The 21094-nt window shown below is 43.7% G+C and overlaps 1 pseudogene; it reads right to left on the minus strand.

Moving 5' to 3' along the window:
- Positions 1-1153: 1153 nt before the first annotated feature.
- On the minus strand, positions 1154-20555 carry LOC101553748 (V-type proton ATPase subunit B, brain isoform-like; annotated as a pseudogene).
- Positions 20556-21094: the final 539 nt, after the last annotated feature.

Consider the following 21094-nt stretch of genomic DNA (forward strand, 5'->3'; position numbering starts at 1 on the left):
GTGCCGCATGGAAGTATAGTAAAATACGTTGTATTATTAATAAGGATTAACAACATAGTAATAATGTGTTCACATTAAATATTTATAACACAAAACTAGAGGTTAATGTATAATCATTACAATAATCATTATAGTACATTTCTAATAATCCTTGTACTAATATTTTTTAATTAGTGCTACAGTTAATCCTGTATGCCCCAGACTGAAGTGGCGTTAACCTTGTTCAGAGCCAAAGAAATGCTGACAAATTCTTGCCCTTGGAAATTTTTTCTAGTCTATTAAGACTATCATTGTTTTTTATTTTAGTAGTTTAAGATCAATATTTTTAATAATCCTTCAAATAGGAGTGTTCATCATTGAAATCATATTCTGGGGGCAGGAGTGATAGCACAGCGGGTAGGGCATTTGCCTTGCATACAGCCAACCAGGGTTCAATCCCTGGCATCTCATATGCTCCTCCAAGCACTGCCAGGGGTAATTCCTGAGTGCAGAGCCAGGAGTAAGCCCTGAGTATCACTGGGTGTGACCCAAAAAGAAAAAGAGATAGATAGATAGATAGATAGGTAGAGAGAGAGAGAGAGAGAGAGAGAGAGAGAGAGAGAGAGAGAGAAGAAATCACATTCCGTCCATACCTCTCTGGTTCTCTAAGTCCCCCTCCATATCTTTACATCATCAAGATTCTGGTGACTCCTCTGATGGGTCAACTTACTATGCCGTCCTCTGCTGTGATCTGACACTTGACATTGGGAAACATTTGAATGGGAAGGACACGTGTCATAAATATCAACTTTAAACGTTTTAAACACACAGTGTAATTACTTTGAAAGAATTCAACTAGAGCAATGGGTAGAAGGTGACTTGAGTTGGGAGTAGGTCCAGGAAAGCTTCCCTGTAGATATGACAATTAAGCTGAGACCTGGACTTTCCTCAGCATAGCCTCAAAGGGTCCCCCTACCTACTTTCAAGATTCAGAGCCTACACCCCATCATAAATACTGACAGAGTTTTTTAAACCTATTCTTTATTATTACAGGGTAACAGTAAATTCCAACACAATTTGCACAATTTGGAATGCAAATTGTGTTGCGGATGGGAAATGCAAAGAGAATAAAAACAGAACCAGCATTTCACAAGAGTCAGCTGTGAAGTAGCAGCTAGTGTTTTGCAGAGTCACAAGGGTAAAATGTGTTCAGGGTGCTCTGAGGGATTCTCTTCAGCATTTCTCTGGGGGAAGATTCGGAGCAGCTGCCAGCCAATGTCCAAGGTCGCATAGACTGTGCGATGTTCATACGGACCCTGAGCAATAAGGCTTCTCTCACACTTCTGCAGAAATTCCAAGTAAAGATCCTCTGAGGTAAGATCTTCTCCCACTACAGCGTTCATGACCTGTACATCCTTACCGGCCACATAACAGGTATCCAGCTGGTTAGACACACCAGCATGACCCTTTCTGGTCATCCCTTCCTTAATGGTGATAATTAGGCGAGCACATGAATAGGTGGGTAAATCTGTCTGCTGTGCAGCTAGAGCTGCCCTGTGATATATTCAGTCAGTTCCGGGATGGGCTGTGTGAGGGCATCACTGGGCATGGTGAGGATGGGAACATGGGTAACAGAACCATTTTGCCTTCTACTCTGCCGACACGCTCATAGACGGTGGCTAAACCTGTATGTGTGTAACCCAGGACGCCTGGCCGGCCAGGAACCTTTTCCCAGGCTGCTGAGACCTCTTGAAGTACTTCAGCGTAACAACTCATGTCTGTTAGGGTGACCAATTCATATTTCTGACATTGATAACCCAGACATTTGTCTGTGGTTACAGTCAAGCGGGGAGTCCTAATTCCCTCGATAGCTGGATCATTGATTGGCCAGGTTCAAAATGAGGCAGACACAGGTGTGATGTTCCACTGAGCTGTTTTCTTCAGTCAGATTTGAAGAATCGGGCAGCTGCCATGATTACGCCCATAGCAGCCAACACAATTGCAAAATTGTCCTCAGTATAGTCCACTACGTCTTCGGGTTTCTTTCCCAAACCAGCTTGGTTTGAGTTGCAATTGTAAGGGCAAAACTGACGCCGTGACAGGCGGCGGAAATCAGCAAAATCAGTTAGGCCTCAGGTTCAGTTACCGGAACTGAACCAGTCTCCGTTTCCCAGCAATGATACAGTGTGTAACTGGCCAACCTGAACTCACCTGGGAAAGTTCCTGGACTCAGCAAGTGGGATCAGTCAGTCAATCACAGTGCCCCAGAAACTGCCTTTTGTTAACCCTAAAAGAACGAGTAGCCTCTGTAACCATAAACTGCTGGTGGTAATTATTGTTTAACTATTGTCTAACCACTGGTACCCTAGACATTTGCCAAAACACCTTTGTTTGGTAACTAAGTAAGATTTCTTTCTGATTTTTTTTTTTTTTTGCTTTTTAGGTCACACCTGGTGATGCACAGGAGTTACTCCTGGCTCTGCACTCAGGACTTACTCCTGGTGGTGCTCGGGGACCATATGGGATGCTGGGAATTGAACCCCGGTTGGCTATGTGCAAGGCAACTGTCTTACCCGCTGTGTTATCACTCCAGCCCCAAGATTTCTTTCTGAAACAGTAAGGCATGCATGCTTATGTAATCAAACCCTATATAAACCGCTTGCTGCCTGAAGCCGGGGTCGCTAACAAGAGATCACTCTGTGGGTGAGATAGTTGACCCCAGTATACTGGAATAAAACTCCTACTGTTTTTGCATCATCGGGTTTGTGTCTTTGTCTGTCTTGCAGCTTGGGAACCCAGATTCCCAGGGCTTAACACCATCTCATTGCAGGGCAAGGCCAGCAGCCAAGAAGAGCGGGGTCTTCTGTCCCTTAGCAATGCTGTGAGCGCCATGGATGGCTGAGGGGCCAGTCTCAATCACCTCTGGGGGCAGCCTCCACACTGAGCATTGAGTGTGTCCTCCATGATGTCAAGAAAGTCTTCGCCAGGAACACAGGACTCTTCTGATCCACTCAATACTCCACCGAGCACATCTTCAGACACTGGTGTTCAAAGAACATCCCCAGTGAGTTCTCAAGACATTTTCTTGGCATCTATACCTGAAGTCCCTTCAAATACCTGAGCAACTGCTATGGAACCACTCTCTTGGAGAACTTGCCCACCTCTCTTTGTGCCATCTTCTTAAGAGTTTGCAAATAAATTAGTATTATATGCAGCCATTTGGATAAATCGTAAAAGGATTATACTGAGTTTAAAAATTCAATCAGAGGACACACAAAAGAATCTCGGAAACAAGCAGTTCACTGCAGAGATGCCTCCAAACTTTAAGCCAGGCCAATTTCACTGGGGTGCCTCAGACGGGGGCAGGCATCATCCCTCCACCTGTCCCCTAAAATCTCTGGGGGCCTCCAACCTTCATAAGAACCCAGTGAGAAGCGCAGTACACGGATTCAATGACGGAAAACTCCAGGCATCAAGGAATAGGTCATGGGCCAGTCCCTCTCATCCCCCATCCCCAAGGGGCCCTGGAGGTCATGCCCACAAACTACCTATGGCTGCTACTTAAGCTCCTTAATGGCCATGGTCCAAAGACACACAAAAGAGTCTCAGAACTGAGCAGCTTGTTGCAGAGATTTCTCCAGATCCCAATTATCTAAAATTTTAGAATTCCAGGAGCAACATCTTATGCTACTCATGACAAGCAATACAATATAAATTATCTAGCATCTGTCTTCTCGGCAGGATTGAGTGGTGGTGGGGAAATTCAAAATCATGGTGGTGGGAAGGTGTAATGGTGGTGGGACTGGTGTCGAAATATTGATTGTAACTCATTCTTGTGAGCAACTTTATAAAAACTAATTTTTAAGTTAAAAATTCAATCAGAAAGAGTTGAAAACTATACAGTTCTATTTATATAACATTCTCAAAATGACAAAATTATGGAGATGCAGAATAGCAGTTGGTCAGGGTAAAAAGATGGTAAGAAGGAGGGCAAACTACAAGGAAGTATGACAGAGTTCCTCCGTGAGGATGAAACAATCCTGCATGTCATTTATGTTTTTTATATTAACCCATTCTATGGTAAAATAAAAAATCATATATAAAGACATCAAAATGCAAATATATGAAAAACTTTGTGAAATCTGCAGGGATGGTCTATTTCATCATTTAATCTAGTGATTATGGGACTTGTATTTTGTGAGTAAGTAATTTCTGTCAGATTTGCAGTCCTTAGGTAATTTACAATAGAAATAAAAAGCAGTGGACTGAGAATAGGCATGTCTGTTCCTGGCCCTTCTAGAAAGCTCTTGAGTCTGTGAATCTTGCTTTCATTTATCAATGAAATGGCATAAAGGGCTGGGGAGATGGCTAAAAGAGCTGGAGCACATGTGTGGTGCAGGGGTCTCAAGTTCAAACCCTGTACCTCATGGTCCTCGACTTACAGCTAGGTGTACCCCGATGGCCCATGGCAGCACTGGGCTCAAGCAATACTCCAGTGCTGGGTTTGAGCCTGGAACCACCCAGCATATATACCTGACATGCAGTAGTTTCTGAGCCCTCCGGGCACTGCTTTTGAGGTTACATCAAAAGTAATAACAATAAAAAAATGACACAAGAATAAAATCCTTTGATGTTGATTATTTGTGAAGATATACAACACTGATATCCTATACTTCATATACACATTTGCTTCATGAGATCTATTCCACCCCGACTTAAGCTTAGAGGGAAGGTGGAAGAGTTCACTGACTCTTTAAAATAAGCATTTATCTCACAGAAAGGCCTACTTCCTCAAGTTATAAAATTGAACAGCAATCCTTGAGTATTCTTAAGAAGGTGGGATGAAAGGACCATCCCTCCTCTCTGAACTCTTGGTGAATGAGTCCATCCAGCAAAGAACTATTTCCTTCAGGACAGTACAAAAGCAAGGACACATGCCAAAAGCACATTCTTAAAGGAGCCGTGCAATAAAATATTTACGATTTCAACATTCTTATGACCCTACCTATTGCACACCATCTCCATTCTTCATATTATCAATGGTTCTGTTGGAGTTTTAAAATTTATTTATTGAATCACCGTGAGATACAGTTACAAAGTTTTCGTGATCGAGTTTCAGTCATACAATGATCAAACACTCATCCTTTCGAGACTGTGGATTTTCCACCACCCACTGTCCCCAGCAACCTTCGCCTCACCCCCATCCTATCCCAACCCCTGTTTCTGTGGCAGACACCTTCCTTCTTTCTCTCTCTACTTTTGGGCATTATGGTTTGCAGTACAGATACCGAGAAGCCATCATGTTTGGTTCTTTCAGCACACATCTCCCATCCCGAGTGGTCCCTCCAATTATCATTGACTTAGTGGTCCCTTCTCCATCCCAACTGCCTTTTCCCCCAGCACGAGGCAGGATTCCAAAGGCTCTCTTGGATTTTGACAGATATATTTCTGTAGTCAGTTTCAAAGGAGCTGATTGCAAACTTCCAAGTTAAGGGTATAAATAACTACAATGAACTTATTTAAGGAGGAAAGTTATAGCATATCTTTCCTTATCAGAGCCTTACGCAGAGCCAGAGATGGAGGGGGAAAGAGAGCGGGGGTGGGGGGAGAGTGTGTACAGGGGTTAAGGCATTTGCTTTGCATCCTGTTGACCCTAGAATGAATTCCTGGCACTACATATGGTCCCCCAGGCACTGTTAGGGGACACTCCTGAACACAGAGCCAGAAAAAGCCCCTGAGTATTGCCGGGTGTGGCCCCATCTAAAAATAAGACCAAAAATCCTTATGTGCGTAAATGGGAAATGTTCCGGAGCTGCCTCTAAATCTGGAATGGAGGTTCCACTCTATTTCCCAAGGGCCTCACAAGTGGGTCATGATGACATGATGTAAGGATGATTCATTCTCTGGCCAGAGGTCATCTTGATGCCTTCTTAGGTGAATCTTTTAATAAAGAAAGATTGACCTAAAATTCTCAGTAGAGACATATGAAAGGACTCTACTTAATCTTTATACTTATTGACCTTCAACTCTGTTTTCTCATCTCGTATTCATTTGCATGTTCTTTTCTCTTCTCCTTCCCCCTATGACCTCTCTCTCTCCATCTCTCTCTCTTTCTCTTTTTTTCTTTCTCTCTCTCTCTCTCTCACACACACACACACATTCTATACAAGATTTTCTGTTAAATAGAAACAATGAGGAAAGAGGAAACACTGACACACTAGGTTATTAAATCCCTGAAAACCCTGACCATCTCGAATAAATATAGATATATTTTAGCATCTCTATGTATCGTAAAAGTAGCACAGATGTCTAATGTCACAGCTACTTTTGAAAGTAAACATTGAGGCAATAAATCTTCCGTGATGTTATGGAACTATTTTAATTCCTTAAATTTTCTAAGCAGATTCATATTCCTCCTGGTTACATCGTTCATTTGTACAACCTTCAGACTCTGCTTCAATATTCCCCTCAGCTGTTATTTAGATTTTTGCTACATAACTATGTTTATTCAAAATCCTTTACTGACTAGGGGTTTATCCACAGACATCTCACTTTCAGCTTTCAAAATGTGAGAAGTCTTACATTATGTTCTTTGCAATGAATGTTGGAAGCAGCATTTCTCCCCAACAAAAATATTTTCATGGTGATAATTACATTCTGTAGACCATCAAAATAAATCTGAGTAAGTGAAAATATGCCTCAAACTCCAAAATTTTTATTTCTTTTGGAGCAAAAAAATCTTAAAACTGGAGAAATCACAGAGGCAGGCACCCTTTTACTTATAAAAGTAGCAAAATTGATTAAGAACTATTGAATTGTCCCTGTGATTCAGCCCTCCTCTGAGAATTTCCACATTTGATCTGCACATAATGATGTAGTCCAGATGGCATTATCATTTAGAGATGAGAATACCGAGGTTACATCACCTAAGATCCCTCTGCTTATTAATAAAATGCAGCCTGATTTTAAGCCAAAGCATTATGACTCCAGAGCAGAAGCTATTTTGCCACATTGTCATATAGTTTTAATTCAATGAATATTTTACTAGTTAAGGAAGAAACTTAAGTTAACTTAAGCAGAGGCTTGGCAGTTGAAGACCTCCTGAACCCAGCCAAAGCCATGCTCAAGGCCACTCTCCACACGTTTGGATGAGCCTCATGTATAAAGGAACCAGCAGAGGGACCCAGGTGTGCAAGACCCAGGGCCGAGATCTCCAACGCTTCTCTTCTCGGATCGGTACTGGGCCTCTTCCACCCAGATTCCCCATTTTCCAGTAGCTAGGCGGTCACACCCAGGGACTGCCCCCAGGCACCATGTAATCCCATCAACGGCCAACATCCAGAGACTATAAAACCAAGCTCCTGACATCTGATAGCCTAACTCTCCCTCTTGGAGAACCTGGCAAGCTACGGAGAGGTTACTGCCCGCACGGGAGAGCCTGGCAAGCTCCCCATGGTTATGGCGTATTCATATCCCAAATACAGTAACAGATATATACATACCTCTCAGAGAGCCCAGCAAGCTATGGAGAGTATTCCACCCACATGGGCAGAGCCTGGCAACTACCCATGGCATATTCTATATGCCCCAAACAGTAACAATAGGTCTCATTCCCCTGACCCTGAGAAAGCCTCCAATCATTGGGAAAGACAAATAAGGAGAGACTGCTAAAATCTCAGGGCTGAGAGGAATAGAGATGTTACTGGTGCCCACTCGAGTAAATTGACCAACAACGGGATGACAGTGATATAGTGAGGGAAGGAAAAAGAAAGGCAAAGGTGTTCTATCTCTGCACTGGTTCTGGTTGCTCTTGCAACTCATTGATGCTTTCCTGACCTCCCATCATGCCTCCATTTTAGCATTAAATGAGATAACCCACCCCACCCTCCCCCTGGGCAGAAGTCTGGCTCTGTAAGTGGGCTTTTCTATTAATGGCTATTTCAGAGGTCTGTGTTTCGAAGCTTATAATCCAAAGACAGAAAACAACCTAAAGAGTTACACAAACATGTAGACAATTACCCTATACATTTATATATAAGTATATATGCCCTATAAATGTATGTGGGGGATCCTGTTCTAAGAGTTAGACACATGTTGTACCACGATTGACAGTTAAGCAATTTAAGGTTTGATCTGCTAAATAGCCTTTGAAAGCCAGTCCAATGCTAGATTCTAGTATGGTTGTGCCAATTTGTAGTAACACCTGTGAAATGGCAACTTACACTTAGAATATTGTGTAAAGATATCTCATTATTATACATATTTCACCTTGAAGACCAAATGACCTTCAACTCTCCTTTCATTTTCATGCCTGCACATCATTCTTTCTTCTATTCAAATGACCTCCTGAATATCTCCTTCTTTCCATCTCCCCAGCTTCCATTACACCTTTTTTCTTCTTTTCTTCAGATCCTCACTGACATCTGCTTCAGGAGCACTTGTCTTAGAAGACTAAGGGCTACCAAAAGCAAAAGGCAAAGTCTTCCTTCAAGCAGTTTACTTTCTCCAGAATTATGCTTCCAAAATGCAAACCTGATCTTACATAACAATTAAAAGCATCCAACAGTTTCCTGCTCTCTTCCCCAACACCCCAACCCCCACATTCACACCCCCCCACCCCAGCCACACTTCTGGGTTTAATCCTGGCTCTTCATCACAAAACTCTGACAATTTTGAAAACCTTCTGGAACCCTCCTGGCATGCTCAGGGAACCATATTTGGTGCCAGGGATTGAACCCAGGTTGGCAAGAGCCAACCTATAATGCAGGTGCAAGGCAAACCCCCTACTAGCTGTACTACCACTTTGGTCCAAATTTCCTGGCTCTTAAGATAAAGAACAAGGTTGCCTGCAGCGTCTCACTCAAAGCCACATAAGGGCTCATCTGACTTCTCTCTCCTGACGAGAAAATGAGCTCCCCCTCCCATTCTCCCCTAGGTTCACATCTCGCCAATATTTTGTCCATTCCTTGAGTGTTTTCCGGTCTGACAGCATTCTTGTTTGCCATCCAGAGCCCTTGCCATTCACAAACATGTGATCCTGAAATGACTCTCCACTGGACTTTTCGAGTGGACAGTGAGAAGGCTAGAGGGTCCCTAGAGACAAGATAGGAAAGGCGGCTGACGTCAGATTGCAGAGTCGATGAAATACCAGGCTTGACGCATACTGGACGTTGCTTTGTATCATCTGGGGAATCATTCTTGGTTTTCAAAATGATCAAAGTTGTGTGATGAAGGTGAATAGAATTGTGCGTTCAGAGATAAGTCTAGGAGCCACACGGGGGATGGAATGAGGGAGACAGCTGTAGTCAATTTTGAGGTCGCTTCATAGCCTGATCAGCTGAGGCCAGACAGGGTGAAAGGACTGGACATATTCAGGAGATTTTGCCATGTCAACAAACAACATTTGATATTATTTAGATGTGAGAACTGGGTAACAGGAAAGGTATAAAAATATTCCCAGTTTTATTTATTATTATTATTATTATTTGACTTTTGGGGGCTACAATTGGCAATGCATAGGAATTACTCCTGGCTCTGCACTCAGGAATTACTCCTGGCAGTGCTCGGCAGACCATATGGGATGCTGGGGATCGAATCCAGGTCGGCCCTACCTGCTGTACTATACCACTCCAGCCCAAGATCCCCAGTTTTCTATTTGGGGTGCCACAGGTATTTATTCAGTGAGTTAAGGATAGAAAAGCAAGAGTCAAGGAGATTGCACCAAAGGGTGGCATCTATGCTTTGCATGCAGGAGGCACTGAGTCCCACCCTGAGTATTGCATGACTCCAGACCCCAGGACTGAGGGGCCCCAGAACCAGGGCCAGCAGGCCCCTCCCACCTACTCAAGTACCACTGGGAATGAGTTCCAAGTCTGCCAGGGTGGGAAATCCCTCTTAACACACAGAGAAGTAGGAGGAGAAGGGTACTTTGAGACAGAGTCTCTCCTGGAAGGGCTGCCTGGTTGTGGGACATTGTAGCTTTTTCACAAAAGAAAGGACATGGCTTGATGGACCCAACATTGATTGAGGCGGTCTGCAGTTTACAATAACATAGAGAGGAGGAGGAGGGAAACAAAGGAGCTAAAGAGTAAAAATAATACCTGGAGTTGTGGAGAGAGAGAGAGAGAGAGAGAGAGAGAGGGGGGGGGGCGAGAATAGAGATCGAGCACATAAAAATACGAAATCCAAGAGCGTGAAGTATTTAACTGGAGGCAGTAAAATTATTCAAGCTGGAGGCAGGAAGCAAAGCCTCTGGCAGGAGCCGGAAGAGGACATAGCGCCTGAGAAATGCTGGCAGGGATTTCCAGTTCCAGGAGGTCTGAGAGTGGCTCTGTGACTTGCATCTTTATCCAAGTCCCCAAGTGACTTGCATCTTTATCCAAGTCCCCAAGTGGGGCTTTTACCTTGTGTGCAGTCACCAGGGATTCTACTGCCCTCTGCTGCCCAACGTGACGACTAGAACCAGGAACGGGGCAAACAACAGCGTTTAGATGACCAAAGCCAGGTATTTTTTGCTATTTTAATGAATTTCACCAGAGCTTTATAAAGAAGATATCTCTGCTCAGTTCACAGTGTTAGTGTCTGTGCTATACGGTCTACAGTCGAACGGAGCTCAGGGGAGGAAGGCAGCATAGCTGAGAAAAACAGCGAATAGTCACTCAACTGTAAAGTCTATAAGGGAAAATACTACACATTTGACTCACCAGTATCTATGTCTAGATGGAAATAATATTATCGAGAATAATATTTTGAATTAATGAAAATATTATCATATCGGGCTGGAGCGATAGCACAGTGGGTAGGGCTTGCACGTGGCCGATTCGGGTTCGATTCCTCTGCCCCTCTCAGAGAGCCCAGCAAGCTATCAAGAGTATTTCACCCGCACGGCAGAGCCTGGCAAGCTACCCGTGGCGTATTCTATATGCCAAAAACAGTAACAACAACTCTCACAATGGAGACGTTACTGGTGCCCGCTCGAGCAAATCGATGAGCAATGGGATGACAGTGACAGTGATGATCATATCATCACCATCAAAATTTTATGTCTAATTCCAAATTTGTGAGTCTTCCAGGAACACACATCTGTCTCTTTTTTCAACAAGAAGAGGTTGTTGGGCTGGAGTGACAGTATAGCAGGTAGGGCATCTGCCTTGCACACAGCCAACCTGGGTTCAATCCCCGGCATCCCATAGGGTCCTCCGAGCACTGCCAGAAGTAATTCCTGAGTGCAGAGCCAGGAGTAACCGCTGAGCATCCGCTGGTTGTGACCCAAAAAAGGAAAAAAATAATTAATTAATTAAAAGAAGAAATTGTTCTGTCGCTAATTTCTTCAAAACTTTCAGAAATAGGACCGAAGAAGATGACTTCGTGGGTTCCCCTCCCTCCTGTCTGGGTCCGGGAAGCCTCTAGATTCAATCTCTGCTATTTTATCCACACCTTAGACCCATAACGCCACTCACTGTGGCTTGTACCTGCTTCGATGGCCTCCTTACAGCTCTGCTCAGCACATCTCAGTATACAGCCTTAAGCCTCCTATCACTGGGCAAGGCCTGTCAGGGGGAAGAGGAAAACTCAGCCAAATCCTGACACTCCCAGTCGTGCTAACTACAAAAATTCACCCTCAAGTATATCAAACACAGTGGGGATGCCAGGCCTCGTAATAGTCTATGGGGTTCAACTGAAAATAAGATCGTGGGAGACTCTCCCAGAATCAACTAACTCTACCCCTCAGAAAAATGACTCAGAGACAGCATGTTGAGCATCTTTGATGAACTCAGAGAGAAGAAGGCATGGGGAGTCAGCAAGCACGAGGAAGCATGAGAGCAGAAATAAGAAAATGGCAATCAGGTGAGACAAGACAGGAGAGTATGATCATGAAATTAAAAATGAAACTCTGGTTCCAATTAAAAATAAAATGTTGTGATTGGCATCAATGTGCAGAAATTTAAAAAAAAAAACCTCAGTGGAATCTTACCAGCTGAGGTAAAAATAAATGAGGCCCAAGATGAAATGTGGGAAACCTTTAGTAAACAACAGAAGATGGAACAAAGTCTGAAAAGAAATGAACAGCACACCAAAGAACTAGGGGATGGAGTCAAAGGGAATAGAATAGAGTCCCTAATGAACAAGAGGGCAAATTCATTGAAGAGCCAGTAATCAAAGAAATTACGGATAAGAGCTTCCCAGACCTGCTGAGTATAGGCACTTAGATCTAAAAGGCTCAAAGGGACCCACCCCAAAAGACTCAAAGAGAAAAACTCCAAGACATACTGTAATCAGAATGACAAAAACCAAAGACAGAGACAGAATACTGAAAGCACCAAGATCAAAGAAGGAATTTTCATCCAAAGAAACTTCCATAAGATTCACAGCAGATATCAAATGAGAACCTAGAGGCGAGAAGAGAATGGTGGGCTATAGTAAAAGGAAAACCAATTAATTGAACACCTCATCATGAATACTCTGCTAGGTTATCACTCATATTTGAAGGAACAAAGCAAAGCTTCATGGATAAGCAACAGCTTAGGGAGATAATAACCTTGAAACAGTTATCAGGACCCATTAAAGAAACCTCCCTAAAACACAAAACTCAGAAACATGCACAGTTTATACAATAAATTCATGACCTGAACTCACCAATCAAGAGATACAGAGTGGCAGGTCGGATTAGAAAACTACCCAACTTTCTGCTGCCTAAAAGAGACACATCTGAATAGTCTGGATAAGCACAGGTTCAATGTCAAAGACAAGAAAACATTCTTAAGGCAAACAATTCCCTTAAGGCTTTTTAAGGCCTTTTTAAGGATAGGGGTAGCCATACTTATCAGACAACATAGACTTCAGATTTTAAAAGGTTGTAAAGGAAAGGGATGATAATTTAATGATCAAAGAATCAATAAATAAAGAAACAGTCACTCCTAAATGTAGTGCACCTAATGATGAAACATCAAAATATTTGGAAAATTGCTAATAGGGGCAGGAGCAATAGCACAGTGGTAGGGTGTTTGCCTTGCATGCGGCCAACTCAGGTTCGATTCCCAGCATCCCATATGGTCCCCTGAGCACTGCCAGGAGTAATTCCTGAGTGCATGAGCCAGGAGTAATCCCTGTGCATCGCCAGGTGTGACAAAAAAAAAAGCATAAATAAATAAATCACTGTCACTGTCATTCTGTTGCTCATCGATTTGTTCAAGCGGGCACCAGTAATGTCTCTCATTGTGAGACTTATTGTTACTGTGTTTGGCATATACAATATGCCACAGGTAGCTTGCCAGGCTCTGCGGTGCTGGCGCAATACTCTCGGTAGCTTGCCAGGCTCTCCAAGAGGGGCGGAGGAATCAAACACGGGTCAGCCGCATATAAGGCGAACATCCTACAGCTGTGCTATCGCTCCAGCCCAAGTAAATAAAACAAATATTAATATACCAGAAGGAATATATTGACAGCAACACAGTAAGGATTGCAGATTTATCACTGCTGGAGAGATCAGCCAGGCAAAAGCTCAACCAGGAAACACTGGCCTTGAAGAACAAAAATGAAGAGATGGCCTAGTAGATATATTTAGGGCCATTAATCCTCCAAATGATGAGCACACATTCTTCTTCAGTGCATACAGGATATTCTCAAAGACAGACCACATCCTGGGGCACAAAACATACCTGCATAACTGCAAGAAGAGAGATATCATGTCAAGTATCCTCTCAGACCATGATGCCTTGAAAATGAAATTAACCACAAATGTAGATGGGAACTCAAACATTTGGAAATTAAACCAAAAAAATGAAAAATAAGAGTTTTGGATATAAAACAGAATCTCTGAAAAAATAAAATAAAGATACACAGTAAGAGAGCAATAAACAACCAAGGACAATAGAACTGAAGAGAAGAGAGCTGGTCAACAGGACTGGGCTTACGTGAGGCACATGCGGGGGCACCATTGGTGGGAAAAGTGGGCACTCTGGTGGTGGATACAGTGTGGGAATGATGTACGGAAAGTGTCATTAACACTACTGCAAATCATGATACCTCAATAACAGCAGGAGAAAAAAGATGACTGTGAAAGATGTTGTTTTTTAATGAAAGTATAGATCATAACTTTACATGGTAAATTTCTCAGCTGACAAATCAAAGCAAATTTCATCCTTAAGACAGATTTGCTTTCAGTATGTGCATATTTTAGGAAGGTAGCATTCACAAGCTATGGAGACAATTTTTTATGTATTTTTAGGGAAAAAATCATTTTCCTAAGGTGATATTCCTTCATATATATTCAGAAAGTCAACTTTTGGGAACTAGTAGTCACAGATTGGAAATAAACTATCAGAATCTGAAAGGGAAGAGAGTCAAGTTTAATATATATAGGATATAAACTTTCGATATGTTTAATGAAAATGTTTCAAATAGCACTTCTTAGTGTTGTAAAGGAGTTTCACAAGACACGGATGAGCCACTTTGAGAGGTCAAATTGGGAGTCTTTATTAAAAGCCAGTGACTCACGGTCTCGAGGATGGTTAGGAGTGAGTTTAAAGACAAAAATCACATCCTACTCAGACAATGGATTCAACGGGTAAAGGGCTGCAGGACCTGTGGTCAGCAAAGCGAGTTGCAGAAGCAGAATAAGCTAGCTAACAGTTAAGCAAGCTTACGGGCATGAAAAACAATCGGCTTGTGGTTATGGGGCACAATTATGATTGGGGGGTGGTGATTATTCCAGGAGCCGAATAGTTGAATATAATGTTGTATTTGTTACTGGCTTATGCCTGACCATTGGAACGAAAGAGAGCAGTTCCCTTCCTGCTGGCTGGCCAGAGAGGAATAAAGGTGGAGTTCCTTGTGTCAGGAGCGCTTCGTTCACGAGGAAGGAAGGCTGTAACCACAGCTCCACAGATGTCAGTTATAAGAGGTCTACCCCACATTGTAGACCTCATGCAAACTTCTTCCTTTCAGTCCAAATTACTACTGGAAATCGGGAGAATGAATGGTCCATTGAAAAGCACTGTGGACACACACAGAGTCTCGGGACTGAGCAGCTCGCTGCAGAGATGCCACTGGACTTTGCACCAGGCACTTTCACGGGCTGCTCCAGAGCCTCCTCCTGCCACCACCTTCCAGAACCCACTGCGAAGCCCAGGTACACGGGAGCAGTAACAACAAACGCCAGGCCTCAGGGGACACCACCCCCCACCCTGTGCTGATGGGACCCTGAGGTGACACCCACAAACTGCCTCCAGCTACTATTTAAACTCCTCAACAGCCGTGATGCAGAGACACACAAAAGAATCTCAGAACCCAGCAGCTCGCTGCAGAGATCTCTCCAGACCCTAATTACCTAAAATTTTAGAATTCCAGCAGTGACCTCTTATGCTATTCATAACAAGCAATACAAAAATAAATTGTCTAGAATTGCCTTTTCAGCAGGTTTGAGTGGTGACAGGAAAATTCCAAATAATAATGGTGGGACTGGTCTCGAAATGCTGAATGTAATCAAAGTAGAGAGAGAATATTGTGGAAATTGTCTGTCACACAGGTAGGTGAGAGGTAGGGGTAAGGGTGGGGGGAGGATACTGGAGATTTTGGTGGTGGAAAATGTGCACTGGTGAACGGATGGGTGTTCGATTATTGTATGACTGAAACTCAAACATGAAAGCTTTCAATTTTAAAAAATGAGAAATTTTAATAAAGTGCAGTTAAAATTTAAAGAAAAGAAAAGCATTGAGGATAAATACAAAGTTCAAGTTAACCTCTAATGACATAGACACTCACCTAGACCTCTTATTTACCAGGCTTTCCATTTGTAAAATGGTATTTAAATTATCTGCTCTACTTAGTTTACAGAGTTGTTTTAAGAATAAAAGAAGGGACTATGAACACAAAATCAGTAAGAAATGCAGTTTCATCATCATTGTCTCCTCCTTAAGAGATGTGTCTAACTTCATCCCCATCTTAAAGTAGTCCTGTATCATCTTATGAAACACAAAACTGAGTGGCTCCAAAATAACTCTTGTAGCAAGATTTCCCGTAGCACCCTGAAAACAATTGTCTTCACTCATCTTAAAAATTCCCTTACTTGGTGATGTCTGCTGCTGAGAACTTCTAGGTAGTTCTAAGGTCTTTTGATCCCCTAGGAAGCTTCTAGAATCATCTTTCCACTGCAGAGTTGACTATATCAATCTCAAAAGTTGAGGTGGAAAACCCCATAAGTATCTTTGCCAAACTAAAATTAAAATTCTACGAAATTTTATTTAGGGAAAGTCTTTTTTTTTAAGAATTTTATTTTATTGAATCACCATGTGGAAAATTACAATGCTTTCAGGCTTAAGTCTCAGTTATACAATGCTGAAACAACCTTCCCTTCACCAGTGCCCATATCCCACCACCAAAAAAAAAAAAAAACACAGTACACCTCCCATCCTGACCCTCACCCCGCACTCCCCACTCCCCTCCTTGTAACTGATAAATTTCACTTTACTTTCTATTTACTTTGGGTACATTCAATATTTCAACACAAACCTCACTATTATTGTTAGGAGTACCCCACTAGAGTCAGACCTGTTGTGAAGGGATATAAGGTTTTGGTTTTCTGTACTTTAGCAACTAAGTCCAGGGAGATTTCTTCCAAATATTGGATCATTGCAAGCTTGTAAACCCCATCTGTGGTTGTCATAATATGGCGGTCACCACGCCCTTCACCCCCGGCAAGGAAGAGGAGAGAGAAAGAAATACCTTTCCCCTCCTGGGAGGGCATGGGGCTGCAACTTAGTTCTCAGTCTGGAGACATTCTGCGAGGAGCTGCCCATGCCAAAAAATTTAGCTGGCATCTGGAGTCTCGCTTATGCAGCTGTGTAGAGGCCGCACACACATGCGACCCCCAGGATCACATCTTGGCGGCAGGCGGGGCCAGTGCTAACCCTATTTAGGGAAAGTCTTTCCAACCAAAAAGGCGGCTAAAATTAGATTTGTTCCGTGGTGCCTTTCATTACTAAATTCAAGACATGGTTACTCACTTCTCAAAAAGCAATATTTATTTATTTACTTATTTATTTTTATTTATATTTATTTATTTATTTATTTGCTTTTTGGGTCACACCCGGCATTGCACAGGGGTCACTCCTGGCTCATGCACTCAGGAATTACTCCTGGCGGTGCTCAGGGGACCATATGGGATGCTGGGAATCGAACCCGGGTCGGCCGCGTGCAAGGCAAATGCCCTACCCTGTGCCTCAAAAAGCAATATTTAAGAGACAAGGGTTAGTACTTGAGAGACAAGGGTCTTGCACTGAGGTGAGGAAAAACAAGCAGAAGATGGTGAACTTCTCCCCAAACTCCCTCTCAGGCTGTGACTTGGAGCCGAAAAGGGCTGGTGGAGGAAGAACATTCAAATTTAAGAGAGAGTATGTTGGGGGCAAGGGGGCTCGATCATGCAGCGTTCTGCTAACATTCCTGCCGTTGAAGTAACCAGGCACGCTGACGCTTCCCTGTAAAACCTGAGTCAATATGCCGCTGTTCAACATCGAACTTCAGGGGCTATGTGATGACAGCAGGAGCACAACCTGTTGTTTGGTATAAGAGCGACAGTGCAGCAGGTGGGTCACTTGCCTGGCACATGACCAACCAAGTTTCAATCCCCAGCATCTCATATGCCCCTCCCACCCCGCGTCTTCCTAAGAGTGATTTCTGAGTGCGTAGCTAGGAGGAAGCCCTGAGAACTCGCACTAAATAAATAAATAAATAAATAAATAAATAAATAAATAAATAAAAGATAAGACTTGTCTCTCATTGGCTCCTATTATTCTAACATTAAATTGGATTTTTTTTTTACCTTTAGGGTAAAAGGTAGGAGAGGAAGGATCTCAAAGTTTAGGGAAGAGCAAGATGGGATTTCAAGTGCCTTCCCCGCACACTGTCATGAGCTGAGCATTAGACTGCAATGCTCCCTGGCTTTCACTCTGGGCTAAGGAGCTGGGTGGAAACTGACCTGTCAGTTGGTCTTATTGCTGGCAGAGCTCAAGACTTGGGTTAAAGTGGATAAAAGGATGTCTCCCCCAATAGGGACATTCTTAGGAAGCAAATTAAGTTAAACACAGATGCTTAGAGAGTGTGGAGAAGGGGACACACAACACACAGACAGCCGGTGGTAAGCACCTGGCTCAGGAGAACCCCGAGTGCGGTACAGAGGGTAAGGTTTGCCCAGAAAATAACAGTTGCCCCTTATGCAACTTCTGAGGGCCAGAAACTTCAGCTAGGCTAACTCCCCTAGTCTTTGTAACACTCATTCTACTCGGGAGATAGGATGCCTCTGAGGTAGAATCTCATGTGCTCAAAACATTTCTTAAGTGCCTCTCCTTTCCCAGACAGTGGGAACCTAAGAATGAGCATGGCACGTGGCTGTTGGAGAAGCTCTGGACAAAGAGGCAAACACTGTGCGGTACTTTGTCACTGTCAGGATGGAAGAGACAGGGCTTAGCTCTTAAACTTGTCTCTCTTGGCCTTCAAGTCCACATGGCCTTTCTTTGGCGGTTCACTCAAGTGTCAGAGCCTACCGTGCCACTACTCGTTTTCTATCCCACTGAGGATAGAACTATGGGTCCCAGCAGGAGTCAAACGTGAGCACTGTGCCTTCTTGCAGTGATGGAGTGAGCACCCTGCCACCTGGCCGGGGGTCTCCCCAGAGGCGGACCAGCCTCTTCTTTCTGCCACTCGCAGGCTAGTTCACCCAGGCCCTACTCATTCCAGTTCTCTCAGGGACCACACTGCGGACATTCTTAGCTGATTTTCCTTTCCATCCACGTGTAAAAGAATTTTTCATTACAATTTTCTGGAACATGGATAAAATGAGGTGATGTATCGATGAGATGAATATGTCAATAATAGAAAAGAATTTCTGCCCTCTGAAACAGGTACTCCTGCAAGTTCTGTCTGTGGGTCTCCCAGGAAGCCCGCCCCACCTCCTTATTTTCCCTTGAAGGTTGGCGTCCTTGGAGACTTTGGTCCAGGAGTGTGTCAGCGCCCCCAGAGGACCTGGACACACAGCACCCTCAGCAGCCCAGGCCTTCCTTGGGCAGGAGTTGTGTTTCTCTGCCTGTTAACTGTGTTGTGTAAAGAGCTCCCCCCGCGCGCGAGGGATGTGTGTCTGAAGGCTCTCTGGGCAGCTCTCACTGCCCATGTTCGGTGCTCTCAAGCCGCTGTGTATGGACAGGATCAGGGGGCTGTAGGCAATGGGCAGGCGAAGGAAGAATGAGGATCAGGCTGGTTGCTGATTCGTTTCTGTTTATTCAATCTCTTCTCTCTCTCTCTTTCTCTCTCTCTCTCTCTCTCTTTTCTTTTATTGAATCACCATGTGGAAAGTTACAAAGCTTTCAGGTTTAAGTCTCAGTTATACAATGCTCGAACACCCATCCCTTCACCAGTGCACATATTCCACCACCAAGATTCACAGTATAGCTCCACCCCACCCCCCCACATCCCCAGCCCCCCACCCCGCCTGTGTAACTGATAAATTTCACTTTACTTTCTCATCACTTTGATTACGTTCAATATTTCAACACAAAACTCACTATTATTGTTTGGAGTTTCTCTCCCTTAAAGTTGGACCTGCTGAGAAGGAAGCATTTGATAATTTGTTTTCCATTGCTGTCTCTCTCTCTCACTTATCTCATGAACTCTTTTTTAACTCCTCATTCCTCAATCCCAGCTCTCTGGATTCTGCCCCCTGGATTGATTCTCTGGATTCTGACCCCCTGGATTCAGACTCTCACTACTTCTCTTGGATTCAGACTCTCACTACTTCTCTTGGATTCTGACACCACCCCCACTTCTCTCTCCATCCTTATTTATATCTGTCCACTTTGCCCTTTGGGCCCAAGCTCCACCTGGTCTGGAAGCAAAAGCAACATAAGGAAGCCCTTCCTGACAGCCCATGAGCAAAATACCACTTCAGGTGTTTTTCTCCTTTATGTTTGTATAGACACAGTAAGAGATACATTGAAGCTTGTAGGGCAGCTCTCCTGGCAACATCTTGCCACAGACTCAGACTACAGTGCTCAGGCCAGATTAATAATTCCTAACCCTAGCAGTGTCCGAATCTAGTTATTACTTTTTGGATCATAACAGCATCTGTCCATGATCAAGCTCTTAACTTATAGTTAATAAGCATTAGGCGCTTTGGCCAGGCCCATCTCGATGCCAGGGTAGCACATAGCTTACCACTTGCCCTGGGTCCATCCTGTCACTCGTCGGGACCCTGCCTTTGGGGGTGCAAGTGTTGTATGTGGCATGTCTGTGTACTTGATTAACGTGGCTGTGACGGTGCTGTCCTTGCTGCAGGCAAGAATCCGGCTTCGGGGGCAAGCATCCTGCTCTCTGCTAAATCCAAAGCGCTTCCAGCCCCCCAGATCCATCTGTTGACTGCTTCGGGCACTGTCTCCTCTAAAAGGGCCCTCGAGCGTCACAGAAGCTGTTTCTCTTTGTGCCAGTTTCCTTACGCTTTTTGACCTCGGGATTAATGTTAGGGCTCCTTTATGTATGACTAACACTCCCATGGCAGACACTGTAAATTCATATAGGTCCTTGGCATTCATACTCGAAACTGTTGTTGCAATGGTTTCCTATTCATAACAAGGAGGTGGGCCGACATTCTGTGGCTGAGGCTCCCGAAAGGGCAACTGCAGTAACAACCATCCCTACTGCTTTTGTCACCTGTTCTGGATGCTTCTTGTCAGGTCTTGTCTGTTTCCTAGCAACAAAGCCCATTAAAGCCCCATCTCTTTTGATGACTGGATATTCCCTCACAAATGTCTCACCACAGCACCGAAATGGTTTATTTGCTGTTTACTAGCTCTTTTCTCTAATCTCCCAGTTTTTCCTTCACAGACCACAGAACTCAATGGACTGAGTTGAATGAATTATGCATCACTATCTGTACTTCTCAGCCACTACTTTCACAGCAAACAGATGCCAAAGATGAAGATGGAAGTTCTCTAAGGACCAGAGGATGGGTCCATGTTAGAAGCTTGGCACAAGTGTGGGGAAGAAGGCAGTTAGGACAGAGAAGGGACTACTATGGTAATGACAGCTGGAAATGATCACTCTGATCAAGAACTGAGTGCTGAAAGGAGAT

The sequence above is a fragment of the Sorex araneus genome, chromosome 2 (assembly GCF_027595985.1).
Source record: "Sorex araneus isolate mSorAra2 chromosome 2, mSorAra2.pri, whole genome shotgun sequence".
In the NCBI taxonomy this organism is placed as follows: Eukaryota; Metazoa; Chordata; class Mammalia; order Eulipotyphla; family Soricidae; genus Sorex; species Sorex araneus.